Here is a 20117-nt window from a genome sequence, read left to right as displayed (position 1 = left end):
CACCATGGTTGTTGGAGATGTGGACAATGTAAAGAGCTATCAAAGAATAGAGTTGGATATAGATTAGATACAAAATGGAGCAGAGAGGTGGTAGATGAAGTTTAACCACAGCCAATATGAAATGTTGCACTTTAGAAGATCAAATGAAAGGAGAAAGTATATAGTTAATGGTGGGCCCCTTCATAAACTCAAAGAATTGAGAGATCTTGGGGTCAGAGTCCATAGTTCCCTGAAAGTGACTATAGAAGTCGAGAAGGTGAATGGCAGGCTTGCCTTCATTGGTAGAGTCTTGAGCATAAGATTAGGGAAGTCATGTTTCAGCTATATAAAATTTTAGTCAGATCACAATTGAAGTATTATGTGCAGCTCTTATCATCCCTTTATAGGAAGGATGTAAAGACTGTAAATCAGGTGCCGAAGACCTTTACCAGGATGCTGCCCGGATTTGAGAGTGTGAGTTATAAGGTTCAACAAACTTGGGTAGTCCTTCCTAGAGCGACAGAGGCTGAGAGGAGACCCGATAGAAGTTTATAAAATTGAGAGGCATAGATAGGCAGTCAGAATCTTTTTCCTAGGGTAGAAACATCAAATATCAGAGGAGCTACTTTTAAGGTTGGGGAGCGGGAAGTTGAAAGGGAACGTGAGGAACAATATTTTTTTTTAAACAGAGAGTGGTAGGTGTCTGGAATGGATTACTAGAAGTAGTGAAAGCAGGCAGTTTGGTTAGTTTGGTGAAGAGACATGAATAAGAGATAGACATGAATATAAAGGAAATGGAGGTACATGGATGATACACAGGAAGAGGGCATTTGTTATACATTGGCATCCAGAGGGGGCAATGTCATGGACCAGATGGTCTGACCAGTGCTCTATTGTTTTATATTCTACTAAAACCCACTGAACACTTTACTGGACAAATTCTATCTTTGATTCTTCCCAAATAGAGTGCCTGCTTAATACCAGAGATCCAGGACCAATAGCTTTGCTGACATCACTTCACTGCTGTTAATTTTAACTCTAAACAAGATGTTTTGAAGAATCTCAGCTTGCGGATTAAAAAAAATGAAATGCTTTCTTAATTAAGTCATTTTGATAGGTTTCATTCATTTACCACAGTTTTCTAATTTATGAAAAATATTGCTTTTTTGGATGTTCGATGCAAATTAGATCAGTAAAAATGCTTTTGATTTGGATTTTTTTCTCTGTTTCATTGATGGCTTTGGCTCAAAATGCCAACCTTTAATGTCCATCTCTAATAGCTCCTGAACTAAGAAGGCAATCAAGTGTTAACCATACTGGCCAGTCAGAACAAATAAGGATGGAAGATTTCCTTCGCTGGAGGACAGGGAAGGATTTCTTCCCTGAATTTCCCAACTGCTCTGATGAAATTCATATTCAAATTACTAGATGAATGAGAAAAAATATTTTGAAACAAAACTACCTTTTTTGATTTCCAAGTAAATACCTCTATTAGTCTACTTTGAGTGAAGCAATCATAGTATTAATTCAGGTATCTCATGAATTGTAATGATTGCCCTTTTGGTTTTAGAACAAAACATGAGCTCCATTGTTCAGACAATTAAGCACTAAATGGTTTGATAATCTCAGATATAAAGAAATCCCTGAAGGCCACAAGGCTATCTACTAAAGGTTACCTTGGTTTCTTCTTGGTTACATCAAATTTAAGAACAGAAATGTGCCAGGGAAAGGAAAATAATAATATGACATAGACAAATGACTTCATTTCAATGCAGTTATGCAGCAAAAAAACGATTTTGCATTAACAATGAATATATCAGTGTCCTTGAAGTGATGTCTGCTATGAGCTTTCCAGTTACATATTTTAGTTTTTATGCAAAACCAGAAGCGGCTATAATTAACGTCTCTGCTCAAAATACTAACGTTGAAGTCGTTAAGTGGTAACATTTGGACTGAGAAACTGCATAGAGACTTTAGGGATTAAATGCACAATTTTCTTCTGGTTTAAATGCAAGTAAACAAATAATGATGCCTAAAAGTACTGTGGGGAACAGTGTCCCAGTGAATAAAAGGAGTGTGGGTAAAAGAGTTCTGATAAGTTTGAACACGTGTTTGGATTAAATAATGAACCAGGGATAGAAAGAGAGACCCCAGAGACCATGGAAGCTGGAAGCCAGAACAAAGGGCAAAGTGCTGGAGGAACTCAGAGGATCAAGCAGCATCTGTGGATAAAGAAATCGGGGTAGGGAAAAAGAGATCGAGGATGATCTTGACCTGATGCGATAGCTGGTAAATGGACAATGAAAGTGGCAAGGCAGGCTAAAAAAAAAGTACAAAATACAAGCACAGGTTGAGGAAGTAACAGCAAATTTCATAACATTTGTCAGTGATAATAAACCTGATTCTGGTAACAATAAAACAGAGGTTCAGCCAGAAATCAAGTTTTGTATCAACTAGGGATGCCACTCCTTAGAAATGCTATGGGAGGGATTTGATGGCATGATGCTGGGGACACTGGTTACATGAATAGACTGGAGAATCTATGATTGTGCTCCTTCAAATAGTGAAAGTTGCGTGGGGATATGACAGTAATTTAAAATTGTACAGAGTAGACAGATACCTTCAGAGGAGAGATCAAGAACAAAGTGACACAGAAAAACATGATTGGCAACTGAACCAAACCCAACCAGAAGAAAAAACATCATATATATTGCCAGGTATAGCAATGGAGGCAGATTCAATTATACTGTTGAAAATATACTAGGATGGTGTATTTATAAGGAAAGAATTTCCAGACATTTGGAAGAGGGTGAAGGATTGGATTGACATACATTGTTTAGATTCAATGGGCTGAATGGCCTTATAAACAGCAACCAGTCTTTAACTCTTTGCTGTGCTTACTCTATTTTTCAGTCTTCTGGCCTTACTTTACATTTGAATATTTTATTGAAGCTACATTCCGGTGCTGAAAATCCTGTTCTTACCAGCATCTTTTTGGTTGTTTTTTATGTTTTACAGATAATAATAAATACTGAAGTAATATCACTTGAGGAATGCTACTTCTCCAAGTATCCAAAACAGGAACTCTGGTTAATGCATTTAGTACAAACTCTCACTGTCAATTCATCTCAGATCATTGAACCGAGCACAAAGCAGGGAGTGAACACGGCATTCCATTACACATCACATTCTGATTCATGATCATGTGGGTGCAACCACTAACTTAATTATTGAGAAAAACCTTGAGAGTTTCGCAGAAAATTCAATTTTATCACAGCAATACCAAGCTCAGAATTAAATACAAATAACTATGTGAAACTCAGATTAATTTTTACACATCATTGTACAGCCTAACCCGATGAACAAACTTATGATAAAACACTACACCATTCAAAACACCTATGACATAGAAATTAAGCTCAAAAATTGCAAATAATTAAGGAGGGTAAGGCACAGGTCACTCCTGCGTCCATCATATGCATAAACTCTGTATTTGGTTAATTAAAAATTGCTAATTATTTCAGATAGAAGCCAACCTTTGCTCCAAGTTATAGAAAGAAATACAGGAAGGACTCTAAAACAAAACAATCTAATTGTGAGAATGCACAAGAATAAAATCATTGTTGATAATTCTGAATATATTTAACAGCACCTATGTCAGGATGCTGTCCATCGACTATAGCTCAGCATTTAATACCATCATTCCCAAAATCCTGATTGAGAAGTTGCGGAACCTGGGCCTCTGTACCTCCCTCTGCAATTGGATCCTCGACTTCCTAACCTGAAGATCATAGTCTGTGTGGATTGGTGATAACATATTCCCCTCGCTGACAATCAACACTGGTGCACCTCAGGGGTGTGTGCTTAGCCCACTGCTTTACTCTCTATATACACATGACTGTGTGGCTAGGCATGGCTCAAATACCATCTATAAATTTGCTGACGATACAACCATTGTTGGTAGAATCTCAGGTGGTGACAAGGAGTGAGATATGCCAACTAGTGGAATGGTGCTGCAGCAACAACCTGGCACTCAGTGTCAGTAAGACGAAAGAGCTGATTGTGGACTTCAGGAAGGGTAAGACGAAGGAACACATACCAATTCTCACAGAGGGATCAGAAGTGGAGAGAATGAGCAGTTTCAAGTTCCTGGGGGGTCAAGATCTCTGGCGACCTAACTTGGTCTCAACATATCACTGCAATTATAAAGAAGGCAAGACAGTGGCTATACTTCATTAGGAGTTTGAAGAGATTTGGCATGTCAACAAATACACTCAAAAACTTCTATAGAGAGCATTCTGATAGTTTGTTATGAGGGAGCTACTGTACAGAACCAAAAGAAGCTGCAGAGGGTTGTAAATCTAGTCAGCTCCATCTTGGGTACTAGCCTACAGAGTACCCAGGACATCTTCAAGGAGCGGTGTCTCAGAAAGGCACCGTCCATTATTAAGGACCTTCGGCAGCCAGGGCATGCCCTTTTCTCACTGTTACCATCAGGTAGGAGATACAGAAGCCTGAAGGCACACACTCAGCGATTCAGTAACAGATTCTTTCCCCACCATTCGATTCCTAACTGGACATTGAACCCTTGGACACTACCTCACTTTTTTGAATGTACAGTATTTCTGTTCTTTGCACAATTTTTAATCTATTCATAACACATATACTGTAATTGATTTACTTATTTTTTTCCTTTTAATTATGTATTGCATTAAACTGCTGCTGCTAAATTAACAAATTTCATGTCACATGCCAGTAATAATAAACCTGATTCTGATTCTGAATAAGATTAAGTTTATTCATATTGGTAAGGCATACTTTATACTTATTTGCATTATTTGTCTCCAAGACCAAATTGCAACTAAATAAAAGCAAGTTGTCAAACCCCCTTTAATCTCAACCTATTTTGAGCATTTCTGCATAATGAAATGGATTAAGAATTTACCACAAGCCAAAGGAAACCCATAGCTACTCTTCCTCATACTTGACCTCTTGCACACTTCTCCATTTCATCTACTATAACAATGTCATCTTCCATGTGAGTGTTTCTAACGAGTCTTTTTTCTCACTTGAGGAATTCTTTCCAACATAGATGGCAGAGCACTGAAACACATCTCTTCCATCTTTTTCCTTTTCTCATTCTTCAGCATGACAAAACCATAAAGATGTTAGAGTTCAGAGCTGATTTTTAGCGCTATCTGTAAGGGGCTTATACGTTCTCCTCATGACCGCATGGGTTTCCTCCGGGTGCTCTGGCTTCCTCCCACAGTCCAAAGATGTACCTAGTAGGTTAATTGGTCATTGTAAATGGCCCTACGTTTAGGCTAGTGTTAAATAGTTGAGTTGCTGGGCAACGCGACTCAATAAGCCGGATTTGTGCTGTATCTATAAATAGATAAATTCTTACACCACACTATATTCACATTAATCAGACTGTACTGATTTCTATCATCAAACACATCTTTCTTTCCTCCACAGCATTCCTAATAGATCAAAACCTAAGGAACACATTAACTCATTTCCATTATTCCACTGTACCTCCACCCTCATCAGCTTCACCCTTGCATTAATCACTGAAGATCGAACACTTGCCTTTTCCATCCTGCACTGCTGAAAGTCTGATTTATTTGCACTTCTTAAGGTTAAGCATTTTATATTCAATGTTCTTGAATCTATCTCCAGTTTGCTTAAGATCACCCTTCAGTCTGCCAATATGACACCCTATTCTACATAGCAGATCCTTGGTTTCCTGACACACTTCACTGAACTTCAACATCAATTTAAGAGAAATCAGTTCATTTTTCCACCCACTGGTTTACATCTCTGTATTCAACAATGAATTCAACATTTTTGGGTAATGAGCAAGGACAGCATTTTCTGCTTTTATTTCAGATTTTTACCATCTTTATTTTTGTAATTTTAGAAGATGCTTCTTCCAGTTACACTTCCTCAGACTACTTTATTTCACTGATTTGTACTGCACTTAACTCCTTGGGTTTCTGCCATCATTAATGTAGTGTTTTAATTTGATCTACTCCTCACAGATGACAGCACTGCATTCAGAAAAGGTTATGGGCCAAAACAACATTCCGAATGTGGCTTTGAATAACAAACACCTGTTCTGCACTCGAGAACTTTCAATATTAAAGCAGCAGAAGGTGTTGCTGATAGCACTGGACAACAATTTTTTTTTCAAAAGCGCTGCTTCCTCAGAATTATTTTTGTTTATGATAGACCGCTTGAGGCTGAACACAAATATAATTTCAGACTACTTGTACCACGTAGGAATTTGGTGAAACAAGAAACTAACTTTTATTGTATATAATGTGTTTAACTGTATAATGGTGCTGATGCTTTGCAATAGATCAACTAAACTAAAAATGTTTTCTTGATGATTTTCATTTGTACTCTGTGCCTGTGACTTTTTACCTAAGTGTCCAACAATTATCAGCCAGCATTGATGGATTCCAGTTGCCCTGATACCGTTTCTCTATGACCGCAATGCCCTGGTGAATCCTTTCACCATGCTCGTTACTGACAGCACCAAGATTTGCAGGGAAGAAGTCTAAATGGGAATGCAGAAAACGAATCTTTAGTGATATGTTACACTTCATGACTGTGTATGCTTGAAGCATGTTGTCAACTGGCTGTATGTAGTTTTGGTGCTCTGTAGTTGCCAAGAACAATTTCAGCATTATCCTTGAATGCCTTCAATGTGCTTTTCACTAGAAGTTCTTCGAATTACCTGACATTTGTGGAACAACAAAAATGCCTTCCTTAATTTTGGCATCAGTTATACTAACATGAATTATGAATCAAAATAACAAATACAGGCAATTTAAAAATGGTGTGTGATGCGGACTGGTAGCAAAAATCCATAAAATACACCCGAAAGTAGTGGTCACCAACCTTTTTAAGCCCAAGATTGCCTACCTCGGCCTTAGTGAAAGGCAAGATCGACCCCAGATCAATTAGTTACACGCATGCGCACCGGGGCAGAAAAGACCGGAAGTAAAACCCCGCAACCCAGAAGTAGAAATAATGTATAAACACCAGGGGTACCCACCCTTTTTTGCACCACAGACCGGTTTAATATTGACATTATTCTTGTGGACCGGCCCACGGGGGGCAGGGAGGGGTGTTAAACATGATGGGAAGACAGCGATACTCAAAGCAGGTTCCTTATGTCCAGACTATTCCGCAATTTAGTTTTCGCTGCTCTCGGCACTTAGCTTCTGTCCAGCGCTGCTCATGTTTTTCCGCTGAAAAAGCTCAGCGGGTTTATCTTTAAGTGCAGGGTTCTTGGACTCAAGGTACCAAAGCAGTTTTGAGGGCTTCATTGCCCCATTAGACAGCCTCCCGGCCCGAACTCCAGCCTCTGCCCGCCCACCCGCCCCCAGGTGCTCTGGCCAGGTGCAACTGGTCGTGGGTGGTGTGAGAGGACAAGGTTAGGTCTGGAGGTTCCCGGGGCCGTGGCGGTCGCAGTCCGGAGAGAGTGACCAACCGAGCGAGGAGTGCGACAGGCTCACACCCACCCCCCTTGTAGGATCTTTTGGCCGACAAAAGTTTGGCTGGAGGGATGACTTTCAGTTTTTCGCAGCGAGGTAGCTGCTCCGCTACTTACGAAACCTTGAATTAGGTCGTCTGCGAATATTTTAGCGCCGGGTTCCCCACGAACATTTGCTGCGCTAAACAGGTTTAGAGGCAGCGCCCATCTGTCTGCGCTCCGGGCCAGTAGCATCAGCGGTTCTCGCCGGCCGCGCGAGGTGAACACTGGCATGAGGGTATCACTGCGTTTAGGTGACTGACGACCTCACGTGGGTTCAAGTTCAGCAGTGGCTGTGACAGGGAATGGGTAAAGGTGCAACTGACTCATATTGTTTCCTCACGGCCCGGGGGTTGGGGACTACTGAATTACACCGTGTAGTGCGGGGGAGCTATGCACATGCGCACTGGGCAGAAAGAACGGAACTAAAACCCTGCAACCCAGAAACAATCTCTCAACAGTATTTATGTATTTATTTTTCATTTTTTTCGGGATCTACTGGGAAAGTCTCAAAGATCAACCAGTCGATCGCGATCGACGGGTTGGCGACCACTACCCAAAAGTATTCAGGAAGCAAAATCTTTGTTGTCCAGTGTAGCTTGTAATACTGCAGATCACAGGAATCAAGAGAAAAACTGTCCACATAATGGAACCACACCCAGCAAAAAGGAAGAAGAGTGTGTTGGAAGTTAATCATCTCAGGCCCAAAAGATCACAGCAGAATCTTGTCTTAGACCTAGCCTCTTCAACTACTTCTTTCTTTCCGTCAGTGTGGTGCCTGGAGTGCAGCAGGAAGGCCAGACATACATGCACCGGAACTCCAGCACTTCCTGTACTTGTGTTGCAGTGTCCAATCTCATGTATGGAAGTCACAAGTGCACTGGGATCTACTGCAGTTTTCTGGCAGTTGTCTCAGAACAATTGGCTGGCTGCCAAAAGAACCCATTCCAATATCCCTTGATACACAAAGTTCAGGAGAGATAGGAAAGCGGAAATGGTAAGTGGTTGCAGTGATTAAAATATAGTACTGGATGGAAAGGTATTATTGAGATTGAATCCAAAACATATAATTACATTTAAGATGCAAGAGCAGAACTATCATGGTTCTGCAGACATTCTGGAGACCATCTCAACAATGAGAGGGTTATAGGCAGATAATCTGTCAGTCACTGATCTCGAAGAAGGACACATTTTGAATAGATCTTGATACATAACAGAGGTGAAGTGGACCAAGTATCAGTGGAAGAACACAGAAAGCAGAGATCATTGAATCAGCTGGCTTAAAATAATGATGGAGAAAGGCAAGGCAAATCTGAAAGTCGAATTTCTCAAATGAAGGAAGCTAAGGATAATGTGATATGGTGCATTATAAAGTCATAGACACATGTAGCATGGAAACAGGTCGTTCAGCCCACCAACTCTGGACTACCAGCAACCACCCATTTACACTAATACAACATTCATCTCATTTCTCTTATTTTCCCTCATATTTTCTCTCACTTGCACACACAAGCACACACACACACACGGCAATTTACAGTGGTGAATTAACCTATAAACCTGCAGATCTTTGTCATGTAGGAGGAGACCGAAACAATCACAGGGAAGACATATATACATAAATACACACAAAAAAATCATGGGATCTGGATTAAACCCACGTCTCTGAGAGACAGCAGCTCTACTAGCTAGGGTTTGGCCAGAATAAAACACAACCCAATATTCACAGCCAATCAAACGATTTTCAAAATGCAACTATTTCAGGCACAGGTGGGGGAACAAGAGTCATCAAAAACTGAGTGAAATAAACTGAGAGGGAAAGTAAAGAGAAAAATAGATCAAGCAAACAGAGAAACAAATCAAGTTCACTATCCTCTCCCATCAGATTCCTTCTTCTTTGCTTTAACTTTTCCACCTATCCTCTCCCAAACTTCATCCACCTTCTTCACCCACTTCCCCCCTCACCTGGTTTCTCCTTATCACCTGCCAGCTTGTACCCCTTCCCCTTCCCCCACCTTTTTATTCTGCTTTCTGCCTCCTTCTTCGAGTCCTGATGATTGTTTATTCCCCTCAGATTCTGACTGACTTACTGAGTTCTGCCAGCACTTTGTATATGTTCCAGCAAATATAACACTCTTGTTCAAGGTGGGATACAAGGACATGCCCAGCACCTGATGTCTGTCAATTTAGCCAGCAAAATACTTATTAAAGGCAATTCACGTTTAATGAACCTATTGGAACTCCTTTATGAGCTAGCAGAATAAGAGCTGATAAAGAAAATAGAGTAGATGCTATATTTTCACAAGGCATTCAAGTTACATACAAAAAGCAATGTTGCAACACTGAGACACACAATATCAAAGGGTCGTTAGCCGTATGGAAAGAAAACTGACTGAAAATATAAAGCAGTGCTAAACACTTGATATTTCAGCCTGTGGTCATAAATAGGAGCTTTCCAGGTTTTGTGCCTGGGTCATTCCCCTCACCCCACCTTATTCCGCCAGAGCCAGAATAAGGTGGTGGAAGGGGAAGGTGATAAGCAAGAGGGAGGAGGGAGAAGGTAGATGGACGGTTGGGAGAGGGGAAATAAAATAACAAACTGCGAAGACACAGGTAGAAGAATATAAGAGGGACAAGAAATAGGAATCTAATAGTGGAGACAGTGGACCACAGAAGAAAGGGAAGAAGGGGCAAGTGAGGAGAAGATAAGAGGTGAGAGGAGAAACAGAATAGGGAATGGAAAAGAGAGATGGAGGAGGGGGCAGAAATTACCAGGTTAGTGAAATTGATGCTCATGCCATCGAGTCAAGCTACATCAGTTCATTGATGTAGAGGCCATACCAGGAGCTCCAGATAAAATAGATGACTTTGACAGACTCATGCTGGAGTAATGGGTCAGTGTCACTTCTGCTACCTGATTTTGTCATGTAGGGCATTATATTATGCAAGCCCTGTCACAGCCGTCTCTCTTCTCTTATCACCTTTTTCTCTTGTTATTCTCTCCTTTTTCTACATTTTTAAACTTAACTATGCTTTAATGAAAGGTGACCAACCTAAAAGATTACTTCATTCTTCTCCACTGATACTGCCTGGCCTGCTGATATTTTTCAGCATTTTTTTTGTTTTATTTAAGAGTAAAACCTCAATATATTAGATGATTTTTTTCAAGAATTATTTACTTTACTCTGTAATGGTTAAACCTGTGGTTAGCAATTGGAAGGTCTGGTGCAAAACCAGCCCCATAAGGACAGCTATTGATCTATAGAACAGAGATTAAAATTTCATGCACGCACAAACCAGGCCTGGGGTAACATCAGGAATCACTTGCTAAGGCATGTCTCTCAATGGCAAGAACTGCAATTTGGAAGCATTCTTTAAGAGAATCTTTATAGATACAACAGACCGTCATACCATACCATCCAGCCTGAGACTGGGCACAAGGGACTGTCCTGGAAACAAGGCAGCATTAAACAGTTTACGATAAGCAGAACACAGAGTGTCATGAAATGAGGTTTTAAAAGAGCTCGTATGAAGAGCTGTTATGGAATGACGCAATGTAATTCTTAAAATTGCCATCCCTGCACAGGAGTCTTTCCCAAATTTGACTCCGGATGGTATTGCGACCTATACATGAACAAGAGATTACCAGATAGCATTTGTTGTGAAGGACAGTGGTTTCTGAGGGAGAAAATGACTATGCTGGAATGACTACCGACCTGTGGCTCTAACATCAATTGCTATGAAGTGCTTCGAGCGATTGGTTATGGCACACATCAACCATAACCTACCGGTCAACCTTGACGCTTTGCAATTCGCCTACCGGAGCAACAGGTCAACAGCAGATGCCATCTCTCTGGCACTACATTCCTCTTTAGAACACCTGGAGAATAAAGACGCATATGTAAGGCTCCTTTTCATCAACTATAGCTCTGCCTTTAATACCATCATTCCAAATAAACTGATTCCTAAGCTCCGGAACCTGGGTCTTAGCACTCAGATCTGCAGCTGGATCTTCAACTTCCTCACAGACAGGACCCAGGCTGTAAAAATAGGGGACAATCTCTCCTCTACAATCACTCTGAATACCGGTGCCCCACAAGGCTGTGTACTCAGCCCCCTACTGTACTCACTGTACACCCATGATTGTGTAGCCAAGTTTCCATTAAACTCAATATATTTAAGTTTGCTGATGACACCACAATTGTAGGCCGTATCTTGGGTAATGATGAGTCTGAGTACACAGAGGAAATTAAGAACCTGGTGGCATGGTGCAAAGACAATAACGTATCCCTCAATGTCAGCAAGACGAAGGAATTGGTTGTTGACTTCAGAAGGAGTAGCAGACCTAAGCTCCTCGGGTTGAATATCACAAATGATCTGACTTGGTCTAACCAAGCAGAGTCCACTGCCAAGAAGTCCCACCCGCGCCTTTACTTCCTGAGAAAGCTGAAGAAATTTGGCCTGTCCCCTAAAACCCTCACTAATTTTTATAGGTGCACCGTAGAAAACATTCTTCTAGGGTGCATCACAACCTGGTATGGAAGTTGTCCTGTCCAAGACCAGAAGAAGCTGCAGAAGATCGTAAACATAGCCCAGCACATCACACAAACCAATCTTCCATCCTTGGACTCACTTTACACCACACGCTGTCGGAGCAGTGCTGCCAGGATAATCAAGGACACGACCCACCCAGCCAACGCACTTTTTGTTCCACTTCCCTCTGGGAGAAAGTTCAGGAGCATGAAGATTCGTACTGCCAGATTTGGGAACAGCTTCTTTCCAACTGTGATAAGACTGCTGAACAGATCCTGACCTGGATCTGGGCCATACCTTCCAAATATCCGGACCTGACTTGTACTACTGTACTTTCCCTTTTCTATTTTCTAATTGTGATTTATAATTAAAATTTTTATTATATTTACTTTGATTTGTACTTCAGGGAGCACGAAACACAGAAACAAATATCACTGTGATGATTGTATGCTCTAGTATCAATTGTTTGGTGACAATAAAGTAAATAAAGTGAAGTAAATGTACCTACATTCCTGTAGGAGAGTAGGAGACATTTTCCCTGAAATTAAATAATAAATTGCTAACTTTTGGAAGTAAATGCCAAGCTTATACCTTTTCCCCCTATTTATCTGCTCTCTATTCTAATTCCAATACCTGAACTGAACCAGTATCTTTTCTTGTTCTTCCATGGATGATTCCTAACTTGCATAATATTCCTTACAGATCAGCAGAGTCATCTATGTCTTTAGCTACAGGTGGTTGGGATTTTTAACAATTATTTCTTCTTTTGTTCACTGAGTAGAAAATCATGGTCACTAAAGAGATAGCGGAGATGTTTTGGAGGATATTCATAGTCCCAGAAAGGAGGTATTTGCAGGCTTACAGTACAGAAAATGGATTAATCTCCAGGGCCAAACCAAGTGCATCCTTGGACATTGTGGGAGGCTCAAGAAGAAATTGTAGTGGCCCTTGGGTAGATTTTGCTTCATCATTAACTACTGGTGAAGTTTCCAAAGATTGGAATGCTGTTCCATTGTTTAAAATGGGTAATAATAACAAGCCAGGGAACTACAAGCTGGTCAGTCTGATATCAGTAATGGGGAAGTAACTGGAGAGACTTCGAAGGGACAGGATCTGCTAGCATTTGGATAGATAAAGCCTGATTAGGAGGGGTCAGCAATGCTTTGAGTGTGAAAAGTCATATTTCGTGAATTCATTAGTTTTTCTGAAGAAGTAGTCAAAAGGGTAGATGAGAGAATGGTAGTGAGTGTTGTTTATTTGAAATTTAGCAGGGCCTTTGACAAGGTACTACATGGAAGGTTGGTCTGGAAGGTTAGGTCCCATGGAATCTGAGTAAAGCTGGTTAGGTGGATCCAAAATTGACTTGGAGGTAGGAGGCCGAAGGTGTTGGTTGAACTTTATTTCTTAGAATTGAGGACAGTGACCAGTGGCTTGCCAAAGGGGACAGCTTTGAGACCCTAGTTATTCATTATTTATACAAATGATTAGGATTTAAATGCATAGGGCGTGATTAGTAAGTTTGCAAATGACAAAAGTGATGTTGATAATAATGAAGGTTTTTACAGATTACAGAGGGAGCTTGATCAGTTATGGAAGTGAGCTGAAGAGTAGCAAATTGATTTCCTGGTGGAGTTTTAAAAAATGAAAATGCATTAAAACATGAAAATCTGCAAAACAGCAACATGAATATGTGAACAACTACTGATTCACTTCAATTTGGGTGCTCACATTTGTATTTTCCAGTATTGTTTGACAGCTTGAGTGGCAGAAGCAGGCATCTCTGAGTATAAATCTGCTGTGTTGCTCAGATGATTAACAGATACTCCGGGTTCTAATAAAATGACCTATACAAATACTTGTCAGCTTCCTGATCCTCAGCATCTCCAGAGGTCTCAAGTGAAAACCTGGACAGATTGTGTAACTGTGAGCGAACAGCTTGGGAAGGGATGAAAATAGTGAATTTTCTAACCAAGTCACTGTTAACATTCTCAGTGCATCAAACTGACAGTGCTCACCATGAGTGCTGATAAATCAATAAACACTTTATAGAAAAAAAGATTACATAAAATTTACACAGGAGGAAGCAATTTATTTGGTATTCAGAATGAAAGATATAGTTCTATTCATTTTCTGCTTTTTGGTGGCAATCTATTCAACCTTAAACTATAACAAGATTGAACTGAAGACAGGGAGGGGGGGTTAATAGTTCAGGTAAAGCATGACTAATGGTTACATCAAACCAAAATCATTTTAAAAATTGTCCTTGAAAGTGTGAGCATTTCTGCACAACAATTAACTTAATTAACTAGACACATGAATATTCATAAAGCTGTTAATGTCTCCCCCGTTCAAACTGATAAATGTGATGTAATGACTTTCTATTCAAGCATATCTAAAATTCTTCGGAAAACTACCTTAACCTCAGCTGCTTGTTCTTGATTATTTCCTTTAACAATGTTGAAGTAAAACTAAATAATATTTTTGCCAAAAAAAAAATCATTGGGATATAAACAGTAATATAATGAGCTAACTATAACAAGACTTTGAAGCTTATATCCAAAGATACACAACCCACAGGCTGGATCTTTGTACTCTGTTTTAGAAACCCTTTAATTTGTTGTCAGCTTAAAGCATGATGCATCTTAATTATTCCTTCCTCATGTCCTTATGGTATCAGAACAGAAACGAAGTATTAGAAACATAGAAACCCTACAGCACAATAAAGGCTCTTCAGCCCACAATGCTGTGCTGAACATGTACTTAATTAGAAATTACCTAAGGTTACTCATAGCCCTCTATTTTTCTACACTTCATGTACCTATCCAGGGGTCTCTTAATAGACCCTATCGTATCCGGCTCCACCACCATCACCAGCAGCCCACTCTACGTACAAAAAGTTACCCCTGACATCTCCTCTGTACCTAATTCCAAGCACCTTAAGACTGTGCCCTCTCGTGTTAGCCACTTCAGCCCTGAGAGAAAGCCTCCGACTATTCACATAATCAATGTCTCTCATCATCTTATACGCTTCTATCAGGTCACCTCTCATCCTTCGGTGCTCCAAGGAGAAAAGGCCAAATTCACTCAACCTATTCTCATAAGGCATGATCGCCAATTCAGGCAACATTCTTGTAAATTTCCCCTGTACCCTTTCTATAGTTTCCACATCTTTCCTCTACTGAAGTGACCAGAACTGAGCACAGTACTCCAAGTGGGGCCTGACTAGGGTCGTATATAGTTGTAACATTACCTCTCAGCTCTTAAACTCAATCCCACGGTTGATGAAGGCCAATGCACCGTATGCCTTCTTAACCACAGAGTCAACCTGCGCAGCAGCTTTGAGTGTCCTATGGACTTGGATCCAAAGATCCTCCACACTGCCAAGAGTATTACCATTAATACTATATTCTGCCATCATATTTGACCTACCAAAATGAACCACCTCACACTTATCTGGGTTGAACTCCATCTGCCATTTCTCAGCCCAGCTTTGCATCCTATCAATGTCCCGTTGTAACCTCTGACAGCCCTCCACAGTATCCACAACACCCCCAACCTTTGTGTCATCAGCAAATTTACTAGCCGATCCCTCCACTTCCTCATCCAGGTCAATAATAAAAGTCACAGAGTAGGGGTCCCAGAACAACTTCCTGAGGCACACCACTGGTCACTGACCTCCATGCAGAATATGACCTGTCTACAACCACTCTTTGCCTTCTGTGGGCAAGCCAGTTCTGGATCCACAAAGTAAGGTCCCCTTAGATCCCATGCCTCCTTACTTTCTCAATAAGCTTTGCACAGGGTATTTTATAAAATGCCTTGCTGAAATACATATACACTACACCTACTGCTCTAGCTTTATCAACATGTTTAGTCACATCCTCAAAAAATTCAATCAGGCTCGGAAGGCATGAACAAAGCCATGCTGACTATTCCTAATCAAATTATGCCTCTCCAAATGTTTATAAATCCTGCCTCTCAGGATCTTTTCCATCAACCTAACTACCACTGAAGTAAGACTCACTAGTCTATAATTACCTGGGCTATCTCTACTGCCTTTCTGGAATAAGGGAACAACATCTGAAACTCTCCAATCCTCCGGAACCTCTCCCATCCCCACTGATGATGCAAAGATCATTGCCAGAGGCTCAGCCATCTCCTCCCTCAGCTCCCACAGTAGCTTTTTAATCCACTGTAAGTCATCCCCACAATCATCAAGATCCTTTTCCGTATTGAATAATGAAGCAAAGTATTCATTAAGTACCTTAGATAGATAGATAGATAGATACTTTATTCATCCCCATGGGGAAATTCAACTTTTTTTCCAATGTCCCATACACTTGTTGTAGCAAAACTAATTACATACAATACTTAACTCAGTAAAAAATATGATATGCATCTAAATCACTATCTCAAAAAGCATTAATAATAGCTTTTAAAAAGTTCTTAAGTCCTGGCGGTAGAATTGTAAAGCCTAATGGCATTGGGGAGTATTGACCTCTTCATCCTGTCTGAGGAGCATTGCATCGATAGTAACCTGTCGCTGAAACTGCTTCTCTGTCTCTGGATGGTGCTATGTAGAGGATGTTCAGAGTTATCTATAATTGACCGTAGCCTACTCAGCGCCCTTCGCTCAGCTACCGATGTTAAACTCTCGAGTACTTTGCCCACGACAGAGCCCGCCTTCCTTACCAGCTTATTAAGACATGAGGCGTCCCTCTTCTTAATGCTTCCTCCCCAACACGCCACCACAAAGAAGAGGGCGCTCTCCACAACTGACCTATAGAACATCTTCAGCATCTCACTACAGACATTGAATGACGCCAACCTTCTTAGGAAGTACAGTCGACTCTGTGCCTTCCTGCACAAGGCATCTGTGTTGGCAGTCCAGTCTAGCTTCTCGTCTAACTGTACTCCCAGATACTCCTTAGCTATCTCCTCCGGTTCCAAACACACTTTTCCACTGTCACACTTGATTGGTCCCATTCTCTCACATCTTATCCTCTTGCTCTTTACATACTTGTAGAATGCCTTGGGGTTTTCCTTAATCCTGTACACCAAGGCCTTCTCATGGCCCCTTCTGGCTCTCCTAATTTCATTCTTAAGCTCCTTCCTGCTAGCCTTATAACCTTCTAGATCTCTATCATTGCCTAGTTGTTTGAACCTTTCGTACACTTTTCTTTTCTTCTTGACTAGATTTTCACCCGCCTTTGTACACCACGGTTCCTGTACCTACCATCCTTTTCCTGTCTCTTTGGAACGTACCTATGCAGAACGCCACACAAATATGCCCTGAACATTTGCCACATTTCTGCTGTACATTTCCCTGAGAACATCTGTTCCCAATTTATGCTTCCAAGTTCCTGCCAGATAACTTCATATTTCCTCTTACTCCAATTAAACACTTCCCTAACTTGTCTGTTCCTATCCCTCTCCAATGCTTTGGTAAAGGAGACAGAATGACTCCATGACTTCCTCCTTTTCTGCAGCCATGACACTATCTCTGATCAGCAGTGCCACGCCCCCACCTCTTTTGCCTCCCTCTCTGTCCTTTCTGAAACATCTAAAGCCTGGCACTCTAAGTAACCATTCCTGCCCTTGAACCATCCAAGTCTCTGTAATGACCACAACATCATAGCTCCAAGTACTGATCTGCACTCTAAGCTCATCTGCTTTGTTCATGATGCTTCTTGCATTAAAATAGATACATCTCAATCCATTGATCTGAGTGTATCCCTTCTCTATCACCTGCCTATCCTCCCTGCCACACTGCCTTCAAGCTTTCTTTATTTGTGAGCCAACTTTCCCTTCCTCCATCTCTTCAATTTGATTCCCACCCCCCAGCAATTCTAGTTTAAACTCTGCCCAATAGCCTTAGCAGATCTCCCTGCTAGGATATTGGTCTCTGTTGGATTCAAGTGCAACCTGTCCTTTTTGTACAGGTCACTCCTGTCCCAAAAGAGCTCCCAATGATCTGAATCCCTTCCCCCGCTCCAATCCCTCAGCCACACAGTTATCCTCCTCACTCTATTGCTATACTCACTGCAATCCCGAGATGACTACCTTTGTGGTCCTGCTTCTCAAATTCCTTCCTAACTTCCTGGAGTCTGTTTTCAGGATCTCCTCCCTTTTCCTACCTATGTCTTTGGTACCCAATATGTACCACGACCTCTGCCTGTTCACCTTCCCATTTCAGTATATTGTGGATACGATCAGAAACATCCCAGATCGGCAAACTACCATCCACGTTTCTGTCCTTTGTCCACAGAATCGCCTGTCTGAACCTTACTACAGAGTCCCCTATTACTGCTGCCTTCTTCCTTTCCCTACCCTTCTGAGCCACAGGGCCAAACTCTGTGCCAGACTCTGTTGTTTCCCCCAGATAGACTGTTTCCCCCCCACCCCCCCAACAGTACTCAAACAGGAGTATTATTGTTAAGGGGGACAGCCACAAGGGTACTCTCTAGTATCTGCCTCTGTTAGGAGGGTCTGTTTTGCAGATCTCAAAAACATATTCAGTCTGAAGTATGATCTTAGTAAAACATATGGTTCACTTCATCTGATTTTCCTAAATATTATATTTTTAAAAATTATATCACTATTGACTAATTAATGTTGAAATGTTTCTGAAAGAGGGAGGCACATTTTGCAATTGACATCTCAGAAACTATGTTATCCTTTGAATTGCCATATAAGCTCTTATGGAATGACAAACGGTAATAGAAAATTAGCCAATGTGTAATTAAGTACCACTTCAATCCAACCAAAAATGCAATTGAAATCAAAAAACAAAAATTATAGTCCAAATTTAAGATCCACTAGAATTATCTACAGCCCCTTGTTTACAGGTTAATGTCACTTTGCAACCCAACTCCATCCTAAAGGATGGTCTTCTGCACCTTTGAACTGAAGAGTGGTGTTTATTTGTTTTTTTTTTGCATCCTCAAAATAAACTTTAAAAACTGAGATAGGATGTTTGCTACTACTTTTACTAAGTTCAATGTGAGGATCAACAACAACACATTCTAATTTTATGGAGCGAAAAAGGACATACAAAGACCATATAAGAAATTCTTTAAGACAGGCATGCTAAATATAGACATTTAATCAGCATGATGTATATAGAAAGTACTTGGTTTTCTTTGAATGCCTTTCCTCTGAAGCAGGCTTTTCCCCATAGACAATTAAGGAAAATGAGTCCTTAAGGGAGTTTATATCAATAGAAAAAAGTTTGCACCAGTCCAGTTACCATTGTTGTAAATGTCTTTGCAAGTTAACCCTTTTAGGCAATATCAGGTGATCTACACCACAGTTAGAATCTCCTTCCATTATCAAGAAACTCATTGAAACTTTCTTTAAGATGATTGAACAATTTATTTACTTCCTTGTTGAATAGGAAGAGTATTCAATTCTACAATAAAAATAAGAAATCCTGAAAGTACTCAGCATGCCAGGTAGTATTTTGCACAGGGAGAAACAACCATGGTTGACATGCTCGGTTAACACTATTGCAATGCCAGCAACCAAGTTCAATTCCCACCGCTGTCTGTGAGGAGTTTGTATGCTCTCCCTGTTACCATGTGAGTTTCCTCTAGGTATTCCAGTTTCCTCCCACATTCCAAAAGATGTACAGGTTACACACAGAAAACAGTGGAGGAACTCAACAGACCAGGTAGCATCTATGGAAAATAGTACAGATGATGTTTTGGACTGAGACCCTTCATCAGGACTGGAGAAAAATAAACGAGGAGTCAGAGTAAGAAGATGGGGGGAGCAGAGGAAGAAACACAAGGTGATAGGTGAATCTGGGAGGGGGAGGGGTGATATAAAGAGCTGGGAAGTTGATAGGTGTGCCCCTCCCCTTCCCTCCTGGTTTCACCTATCACCTTGTCTTTCTTACTCCCCTTCCACCACCTTCTAACTCTGACTCCTCATCTTTTTTAAATCCAGTCCTGATTAAGTGTCTTGGCCCAAAACATCAACTATATTCTTTTCCATAGATGCTGCCTGGCCTGCTAAGTTCCTCCAGCATCTTGTGTGCGTTGTATGGATTTCCAGC

At 40.9% G+C, this 20117-nt stretch overlaps 1 protein-coding gene across 3 annotated transcripts in view; it reads right to left on the bottom strand.

Annotated features, from left to right (window-relative positions):
- The window catches only part of cerkl (CERK like autophagy regulator), a 184010-nt gene that overhangs the window by 21094 nt on the left and 142799 nt on the right, over positions 1 to 20117 (bottom strand). The gene's annotated exons all lie outside the window — the stretch shown is intronic.

Source organism: Hemitrygon akajei, chromosome 5 (genome assembly GCF_048418815.1).
Source record: "Hemitrygon akajei chromosome 5, sHemAka1.3, whole genome shotgun sequence".
In the NCBI taxonomy this organism is placed as follows: domain Eukaryota; kingdom Metazoa; phylum Chordata; class Chondrichthyes; order Myliobatiformes; family Dasyatidae; genus Hemitrygon; species Hemitrygon akajei.
The sequence above is the reverse complement of the archived record's forward strand: the minus strand, read 5'-3'. Positions and strand labels throughout refer to the sequence as shown.